We start from the raw sequence: 10007 nt of genomic DNA, 5'->3' as shown, positions 1-10007 counted from the left end.
TAGAAAAAATAGTCAAAGATATGAATAAATAATTCTCAAAAGAATAAATCCAACTTTTAATAATAATATGAAAGATTGCTGCAAATCTGTAATAATAAGAGAAATGCAAATTAGAACTCCTCTAAGATTTGACTTTGTGCCTAGCAAATTGGTAAAATGGCAAGGTGAGAAAAATTAATATTTATGTGGTTGCAAAAAGATAGGAATGTTAATGCCTGGTTGATAGACCTGTGGATTAGTCTAACAATTCTAGAAAGCAATTTAGAATTATGTTAAGAAAGTAACTATAACTCCAAACTCTTTGACCCAAAAATAGCACTGCAAGATCTATAATACATATCAATCAAAAGGAAAAAGTCAATGAGAAAAGAAAGAAGATACTCGACATAGAAAATAATTTATAGCAGAAATTTTTCAGTAATATCAAAGTACTTGAAACACAATAGATACTAATCAATTGAAGACTGGCATATAATGCAATATATAACTGCATTGTAAGGAAAATAAACAAATGAGATAAAAACCAAATGAAACACCTGTAATAATTGCCGCAAAGGAAAGCAAGAAGAACCAGGAAAACAACTGACACATTGGCTAAAATAAAATGCTTTTAGAAAGAAGCAGTAACAAAAGGAATGAAACTAAATGCTGTGGAAATGTACTCAAGATTAGGCCCCAAGCAAATAAGATAAAAATTCTCCCTCCCTTCTTTTTGGTGGGGAGATGGTGGTGGGGTGAGTGATAAGGAGATAAAGGGGTTGGAATTCTACATATAGTATTTATTGGTCTGAGTCCATATATTAATTTATTTGGTTGAGTTATTTTTATTATGTTTATTATTTGTTTAAAAATATGTTTCTGGGAGGGGTAGGAGAGAGGTATATGATGGGGAAATTAACTGATAATATATATATTTATTAATAAAAATTTTGAAAATGACTACAGTGATAAAATATACAGAAAAGAAAATAAATGGATAGATATCATGTAATTCCTAAAAAAAGTTATAATGATTAAATTTACAATTTACATTGGAATACATAAATGTGATACAAATTAAGATGCTACCTAAATTTATTTATAGACCCTGTTGTTGTTCAGTCATTCAATCATGTCCCATTTCTAGTGACCCTTTGAACTACAGAACACAAGGCTCATTCAACTTCCATTATTTCTTTTTTCCCCCAGTTATTTGTTGTTTATTCAGTATTTGGGTTAGGAGGACACTTGAGGAATCGGTTGCATCATTGTACATACATAGATCTTTTATATAATATGGAATCTTACAGCTATTGAAATAGCATAAATAAGTAGACAAAATCAGATCCTCTGGAAAAGTGATTCAAGGGGCCATGCTAGAGAGCTCTAAGGGAGGGGAGCACAAAATACATCAATAAAAGTAGTACAGTGTATGGTGTTATGTCCAGGAATGTTATGGATCTTTGGGAAACTGTAGCACCTATAAATGGGCAGTTACATTCTGGTGGTTCTGCTTGACAGCAACTACTTTATGACAAGTTTGATCCAGCATGACTATACAACTAATAGAATTTAACAAATAGTCACTGAATTATTCTCCATTTCTAACTCTAGTAGGAATCTAGAGTGTCTTCCTAAGTTTACATTTTTGGTGTTCAATCACTAAATCAGAGGAAAGATATGACCTACTTGAAAAGCACATCATAAATAATGTCTTAACTACTGTCATGTTCTCTAGACAGTAAAATGGAAGCTCATTTAAAAGCTTTAAAATTACAGCTCCTTCTGGATTCCCAAAGAGTTTCTACACTCTTCTTTAAATGGGCCTCTTCTTCCAGATTCAGATTTACCTTCACCACATCAGAAATATCATTCAGCCCCAAGAGACACAGGACTCTATGAAAGACATCTGCATTAATGCCATATAGGCCCTTAATCATAGGGGAAATTGGATACACTCTCCTAAAATTTTTCATAATGCTGTCTGCCAGATCTGCCACAGACAAACCAATAACCCAGGAAGTGTAGCTCTTCAGCTTGATGACCTCATATATAGCACTATCAGCCACCCATTTATGAACTTCTTTCCAATTTTCTGAATCAGCATCAGTTCCCAAAGCAGAATAAAGATTTATTTTTTAGAGACACACCGGCAACATTCACACCACTTCACACAGAAACATAGAGTCTCCATGTTCCCCAAGGACCCATCCATGACAACTTGAAGAATGAACACCAAGTCTCTCTCTCCCATTAGGTAATGGAAATGGGCAGGATCCAGATTGAAACCACTTCCAATTACATACTTATTAGGAAAGCCACTTAACTTCCAGGCCATATATGTCAAAATATTCACTGGATTGAAAACAATAAGCAACTTGCAATTAGGGCTACATTTAAAAATATTGGGAATGATGAATTTAAAGATATTCACATTTCCCTTGACCAAGTTAAGACAACTTTCTCCCTCCTGTTGACTTGCTCCAGTGGTAACAACAACCAACTTTGAGTTTGCAGTCACACTATAGTCTTTGCCAGAAACAATCTTTGGTGTTTTGAGAAAAAGGCTCCCATGTTGGAGATCTCTCCCTTTAGCTTATCTTCTGTGACATCAGCCAGGGTAAGTTCAGCAACCAAATCCTTCATCAAGATACTGATGGAGCACACCATGCCAACCACACTAAACCCAACAATAGACCATATATTGCTACTGGGAAAAAAACCCTAGACTATACAAACTTCTATTAGCAAGATGATATTTTTGCTTTTTAGTATGCCATTCAGATTTGCCATAGATTTCCTTATAAGGAACAAGCCTCTTTTAATTTCATGGCTGTGGTCACCATCTGCAGAGGTCTTTATACTGAAGAATATAAAATCTGACACTGCTTCCTTTTTTTTTTCTTTCACTATTCATTTCACCAGGAAATGATGGGACCAGTTGTCATGATCTTTTTTTTTAAAGATAAAGTTTCAAACCTCCTTTTACACTCTCCTCTTTCATGCTAATCATAAGACTTTTTAATTCTTTATTTTCTGCCATCAGAATGGTATCTTCTGTATATATGAGATTTCTGCTATTTCTCTAGGCAACCTTCATTCTGACCTTTGATTTAACCAGTCTGGCATTTTGCATGTACTCTACATATAGATTGAATAAATAATGTGACAATATATAGCTTTGTCATACTCCTTTACTAATTTTAAACCATTCAGTTTGATTCTAACTATTGCTTCTTGACCCTCAAAGAGGATCCTCACAAGAAGTGTAAAATAATCTACTACTTCCATCTCTTTGAGACATTGCTTCCACACAGTCAAAAGTTGTGATCCACACAGTCAAAAGTTTTTTGGTACTCCATACAGAAGGAGATGGTTAACAGAAACTCCCTTGCTTTCTCCATAATTCAGCAATATTGGCAATCCTGTCTGTTGCTCCTCTATCTCTTTGAAAACCATCCTGAACTTTTGGCAATTTTCAGTTCACATATTGCTAAAGCCTAGCTTGAAAAATCTCAAGTAAAACCTAAAATGTAAAATGAGAACAATTGTTCAGTAACTTGTATATTCTTCTGCATTGCTCCTCTTTAAAATTGGAACATAAACTGATCTTTTCCAATCTGGTGGCTATTGTTAAATTTTCCAAATTTGCTGGTGCAATGAATGCAGTACTTTAACAGTATCATTTTTTAGGATTTTCAATAAGTAAGCTGAAATTCTGTCATCCCCACTAACCTTATTGTTGGCAATTCCTAAGGTACACTTCATTTCATTCTCTAGACTAGATTCTGACTAGATCAGAAACCATACCAACCATCGTGCTTATCAATGATGTTGAGATCTTTCTTCTATAGTTCTTCTGTTTATATTTTTTCCATTCTTCTTAATCCTTTCCTACTCTGTTGAGTCCCTTCTATTTTTAATTATATGCATGAAACATTTCCTTTATATCTCTAGTTTTCTTAAAGAGATCACTTGTCTTCCCCACTTTATTTTTTCATCATTTTCTTCGTATTGCTTAGTTAAGAAAATCAAGTCTCTCTTTGCTGTTCTTTGGAATTCTGTATTTTCTTGGGTATATATTTCACTTTCTTCCTTCCCTTTCCCTATCATTCTTTTCTCAGTTATTTGTGAAGACTCATCAGACACCTGTTTTGATTTCTTGTTCTTTTTCTTTGATTTTTTTTGTTTCTGCCTCCTGTATAATAATACAAACCTATATCCATAGTTCTTCAGTCACTCTAACAGATATAATCTTTTAAATGTATTCATCATCACCACTTCATATTCATAAGGGATGCTATTTAGGTCAAATCTATATAATCTGATGTTTCCCCTGCTTTATTCAATTTAAGTCTGAATTTTGCAATAAAAAAACTTATGATCTGAACCACAGAATTTTAAGTCTTGTTTTAACTGACTGTACAGCACTTCTCCACCTTTGATTGCAAATTATATAATCAATATGATTTTGATGTTGACCACTTGGTGATGTCTATGCATAGAGTCATCTTAGGGTTGTTGAAAAAGAGTATTTGCTACAACCAATGAGTTGTCTTTACAAAATTCTATTATTATTATTATTATTATTATTATTATTATTATTATTATTCCTGCTTCATTTTATACTCCAAGGCCAAACTTGCTTATCCTAATCATCTTTTGATCTCCTACTTTAACATTTAATCCCCTATGGTGATATGGTATCTTTTTTTGGAAAGGAAGGTATTAATTTTGAAGATATTGTAGGTCTTCATAGAATTGAGCAACTTTGGCCTCTCTGTAATTAGTAATTAGGACATAGACCTGTATCACTGTGAAATTGAATGGTTTATGGTTTTTGAAAAGATATCATTCTGTCATTTTTGAGGTTATGCCCTAGAACTTCTTTTCTTACTATTTAATTGACTAAGAGGGCTATTCCATTTCTTCTAAGGAATGGTTATTCAGTCTTTTAGTTCTTAAAGGCTATATCACCCAACAAAAATTTGTCAAGGATAATATTAATTGAAGATTAAGCTGGCTTGTGATGTTGCAATGTTGGTGTAAGCACTCACTTATTCCTTCATATTCCAGTTACACAAGGCAGGTCATATGACAGACCTTTGAGGGTCTGTGTGCCTTAGTTTAGACACACCCATTCTACATAAAATATGTAATGATTATTTGAATTAAATTCATTCATTTCCATACATTTAAGTTCATTGATACCCAAGATGTCAATGTTTGAACTTTTCATCTTCTGTTTAACTACATCTATCTTATCTTGGTTCATAGATACTACATTCTCAGTTCCCATATAGCATTTTTGCAGCATTGTAATTTCCTTTTTTCACTAGATACATCCACAACTGAACTTCCTTTTGTTTTTAACCCAAGCACTTGATTCTTTCTAGTACTTCTTATGGTTGTCATCTAGTCTTTCCCAGTGATATCCTGGATACTTTTCTACCTGAGAGATTCATCTTCCTATGTCAGACTTTTTATCATTTTAATACCATTCCTGGAGTTTCTTGGCAAAGATACTGGAATGGGTTGCCATTTTCTTCTCCAGTGGGTCACCTTTTGTCTGAATTTTCCACTATGACCTATTCATTTTAGGTAACATTGTATGGTATAACTCATAATTTCATTGAGTATACAAGCCCCTCTACCACTGCAAGGCAATAATATAGACTTATATAGATATCTAATGCTATATATATATATATATTTTAGGTTTTTGCAAGGCAAATGGGGTTAAGTGGCTTGCCCAAGGCCACACAGCTAGGTAATTATTAAGTATCTGAGACCAGATTTGAACCCAGGTACTCCTGACTCCAAGGCCGGTGTTTTATCCACTATGCCACCTAGCCACCCCCATCTAATGCTATATTAATGCTCTACTTTTCCAACAACCAAAGGGTTACTTTATAGAGCCATACAAAAAATGACAATTCATCTAAAACAGAGGTGGGGAATGTCTGATCTACCATCCATATAAGGCTTTCAAAATCATTTGGTCTGGCACTGCCAAGGCATCCATAGGCAGGATGTGAAATTCAATAAATCTAGGAACTTCTTTTTAGGGATGAATTAATTAAATGTTTAGCCAAATATAACAGGCTAATTTTTAATTTTTGACCCTTGGCAGAAAAAAATTTCCCTACCCCTGATCTAGAGGAACAAAGGGTCAAAAATCTCCAGGGAAATAATGAAAAGGAATGATAAATATGGCCTAGCATTATTAAATATCAGATTATACTTTGTCTCATACTTAGACCTCATTAGCTTACTCATCTGATTCAGTCTCTCCATGTGGGGGATTCTGAGAAGGTAACTTCTGGGAGAATTATGATGACCTGTAAGAGAAATGCTTTGGAAATATAAGAGAATATGTAGCTATTTTTGTAACTGGCTCTGGTAAGCTAAGTATATTATTGGGAGCAGCCCTTTATGATTAGTTGTGTAACCAGAACTGGAGAAATTCTCACAAAGACCAGAGTGATCTTCAGCCACCTTTTTACTTCATGCATATCTGGAAGAAGTTGGTAACTCCTTCTCTTGCAGTTCTGACTAAAAGCCCATGTGGTAAAGGAGAAGGCATTGGGACCTTCTTTCCCCTCTGAAGTCATATGCTGCCATTCAAAAAACAGGTCTCAGGTTTGTTTGTTTTTTTGTGGCGGTTGGCTTGTTTGTTATTTTCTAATCTACCTGGAACGAATATAGTCTCCAACTTTGGAAGTTTCCAACTTGAAAAAACAAGCCAAAGAAATCTAGGAGTTGGAACTCAGTCCAGGTGTTGGGGTCAAACCAACATAATTGCCCTAGGAGTAAGGAGTGCTCTTTGGGATTGACCCTCAGGATCCAATCTACTGGTTCCTAGCAGTGATAGAGCCTTTCAACTTTAACTCAGAGGAATAGATTCTGTGTAGGAATTGAACTAAATTTTGACCTCCTCTAGAGACCAAGGTGAAGTAGGAAAAAGTATGCCTAAAAGTTTTGGGTAAAATGTTTATATATTTGTTCTTGCTGTATCTTACTATATCTCTTTGTAAAAGCTAACTGATGTTAAGTGATTAAATGGAACCAAGATGCTAGTCTTGGGTATCTAATAGTGAAGGGAATAAAACTAATGGGGGTTCAAGTTGATGACAGTAGAAAAGAGAAACACCTCCATCTGCTCAGGATGAACTCTGTAGAATGTATGATCCTGTAAAAGTGATGCTAGATTACACATGTTATAACTAAAAGAAGCAATATTTGAAACTATCTGGTACTGGTTGTAGAAAAGTTCATTACTAGAATAGATTAGGGATGCAACTCAGATGCAATTCAACATAGTATTTTAGTGTTTGATAAACTTCATGACGTAACTGCTATTAGGTCAGGCCCCTGTTCAAAAACTGTTTGTAAAATTAGTAGCTGTTTGGCAGAAAATTCAATTTAAACAAATATCATGGACAATAAATCACAATAAACTCCAAATGAATTTATGACTGAAATAAAAAGCGTCATGAGAGTTTGAGGAAATTGGAAAGAAATATTTTTCCAACAATTTTAAGGGGATTATTCATAACTAAATAAGGGATAGAAATTATTTTTGGAAGATACAATGAAAAAAGTAATCTAGGTAAAATTGGAGCTCTTTAACATGAACAAAAGCCATATAGCTAGAATATAAAGGGAAGCAGTTAATTGGGGAAGATATGCAACAAATATCTCTTGACAAAAGTAGGTGATTCAACATATAAATTGATATAAATATACAGAATTGTTATGAGGCTCAAATAAGACAATGAATGAAAAATGTTTAAATGCCAGTTATTGTTTCTTCTTGTTACTGTTGTAGACTATCATCAAGCTATTATCATTTTATTCTTTTAATGTTCTACTGTACTCCTGCTGAGCTCAGATATTATTTAGAGAGCAATATAATACTCAGATATTTAGCAAGCAATACAAGCTCTGTATTTCCTAGAGAGTTAGGAAAATGCTTAAAAATATGGCTTTATGAAAGCAACATTTATGCAAACATTTTTAATTATAACTTGCATTATTACCATTTTCTTAAGCCTGGATTATCAATAAACTAATAAATTATGCCCTGACTTGAGGCAATCGCTTATTTTTGAGGTGTGAATGCTCACATTGAAAATTTAAGATCTGTTCTTGAAAGTCAGTTAGATCTGGCTCCAGCACACTCCTAAAATATATATAAGGACAAAAACCTTTTCTCAATAGATGTATAGTCAAAGTAAAAGAACTAGCAAGGGGCAGCTAGGTGCTACACTGGATAGAGCACCAGTCCTGAAGTCAGGAAGACCTGAGTTCAAATCTGTCCTTAGACATTTAATAATTACTTAGCTGTGTGACCTTGGGCACATCAACCCCATTACCTTCCAAAAAAGAAATAAACAAATTTTAAAAAGATCAATATGGGCTATCAAAAAGTCATGAAAAATAATCCAATCCATTAATAATTACAGAAATGAAAATTAAAAGAATTCTGAGATTTGAGATCTCACTTCACATTCATCATATAGTTGAAGAGAAGTTGAAAATGACAAATTATAAAGGAGTTTTGGGAAAAACAAACACACTAATGCACTAGTAATGAAATTGTAAATGGATCTCACTGATCAGGAAAACAATTTGGAATTGTTTTTAAAAAGTGACTAATCTATACATATCCTTTGATCTAGTGATATAACTTTTAGATATATACTGAGTCAAAGACAGTAAGATTCCTATATGTCACATACAAAAATATTCATAGCAGTACTCTTTGGAGTAGCAAAGAACTGAAAGGAAAAAGTGCATCCAATGATTAGCAGAATAGCTGAAAAAAATATGTTGTATGAATATAATGAAAAATTAATGTAACTTTAGAAATGAAGCTGTAGAATTTAGAGAAACATGAGATCTGTATGAATTGATGTGGAATGAAATGATTACACTTAGGAAAATACCTAACATGACTATGATAATGTGAAGCAAAATAAAGTGGAAAGGTTTCAAAACTCTGAATGCAGTAGCAAATTTTCATTTCAAAGGACTGGAGATAAAGCATCACATCTGCTTCTTGGTAGAAAAGGTGGTGAAGTGAAAATGAAAAATCAGGCACATATTTCTAGATATAGTCAATGAATTGATTTATTTCATTTGTTGAAGGGAGAATTATGTTTGGGGGAAGGGAAGAGAGTCATTGGGAATAATAGAATTAAAAATAAGGACATAAACAGGAAAAATATAAAAGGCAAACCATGGAATGACAATAGGCTATGTGAGTGATTGTTCTCATCAATTTTTCAGCTTTCTTAAATATAGCTTCTGTATATTCTATGTACACTTAGCTTTTCTTTTCTCATACTGTTTCATACTCGTTTTGCTGCCATATTTTCCAATATATTTCAGACCATCTTGTGAAATGTCCACTTTTGCATAAAAATCAATGAGTATTCAAGTAGAGCTTGTAGGATATATATTCTTCTTAGAAATTTTCTATAAATCCTCTACAATAAATATTGATATGTAACTATATTTGTCCTTATAATGACCGTTTTCAAATGTTCTTCATGAGCATTGTAGTCCAAAATGATTTTTGCTGTTGCTTTTAGATAAACATTTAAACCAACTCCACCAACTTCTTTATTTATGAAGAGAATCTGTGATCCACCCATTTTCTCAGCAGCAACTTTCTTTTATATTCTGGATTTATTTGTAGTGAGACCATCAAGTTTAATATAAGTAGGTTTCCCTAGTGGTATTACAAATTTTGGTCATTGAATAAGGATCTCATATTTAAAATATCAATGGTTTAGTTATTTTTACCTGTGGTCTAAAAATGGCAAGATTCTTAGCACTAGCTATCTATTTACTGTCCGATTTTGACAGCAGCATAATTATGGAAGAGGGTCATCATACCAGACTAAAGTCCATTTTGTGTTTATGTTTAATTCTTAGATTGCCTTACCAACTGAATTATCACATTGATCAATCTATTAGATTTTTTCAATTTTATTTTTCAATAAACAACTATTGATTTT

At 33.3% G+C, this 10007-nt stretch overlaps 1 pseudogene; it reads right to left on the bottom strand.

The window, feature by feature from the left end:
• Nucleotides 1-1733: 1733 nt before the first annotated feature.
• On the bottom strand, nucleotides 1734-2649 carry LOC141499234 (L-lactate dehydrogenase A chain pseudogene; annotated as a pseudogene).
• Nucleotides 2650-10007: the final 7358 nt, after the last annotated feature.

Source organism: Macrotis lagotis, chromosome X (genome assembly GCF_037893015.1).
Source record: "Macrotis lagotis isolate mMagLag1 chromosome X, bilby.v1.9.chrom.fasta, whole genome shotgun sequence".
NCBI lineage: Eukaryota > Metazoa > Chordata > Mammalia > Peramelemorphia > Peramelidae > Macrotis > Macrotis lagotis.
Note: the sequence above shows the minus strand (reverse complement) of the source record. Positions and strands in the feature narration are given on the sequence as shown.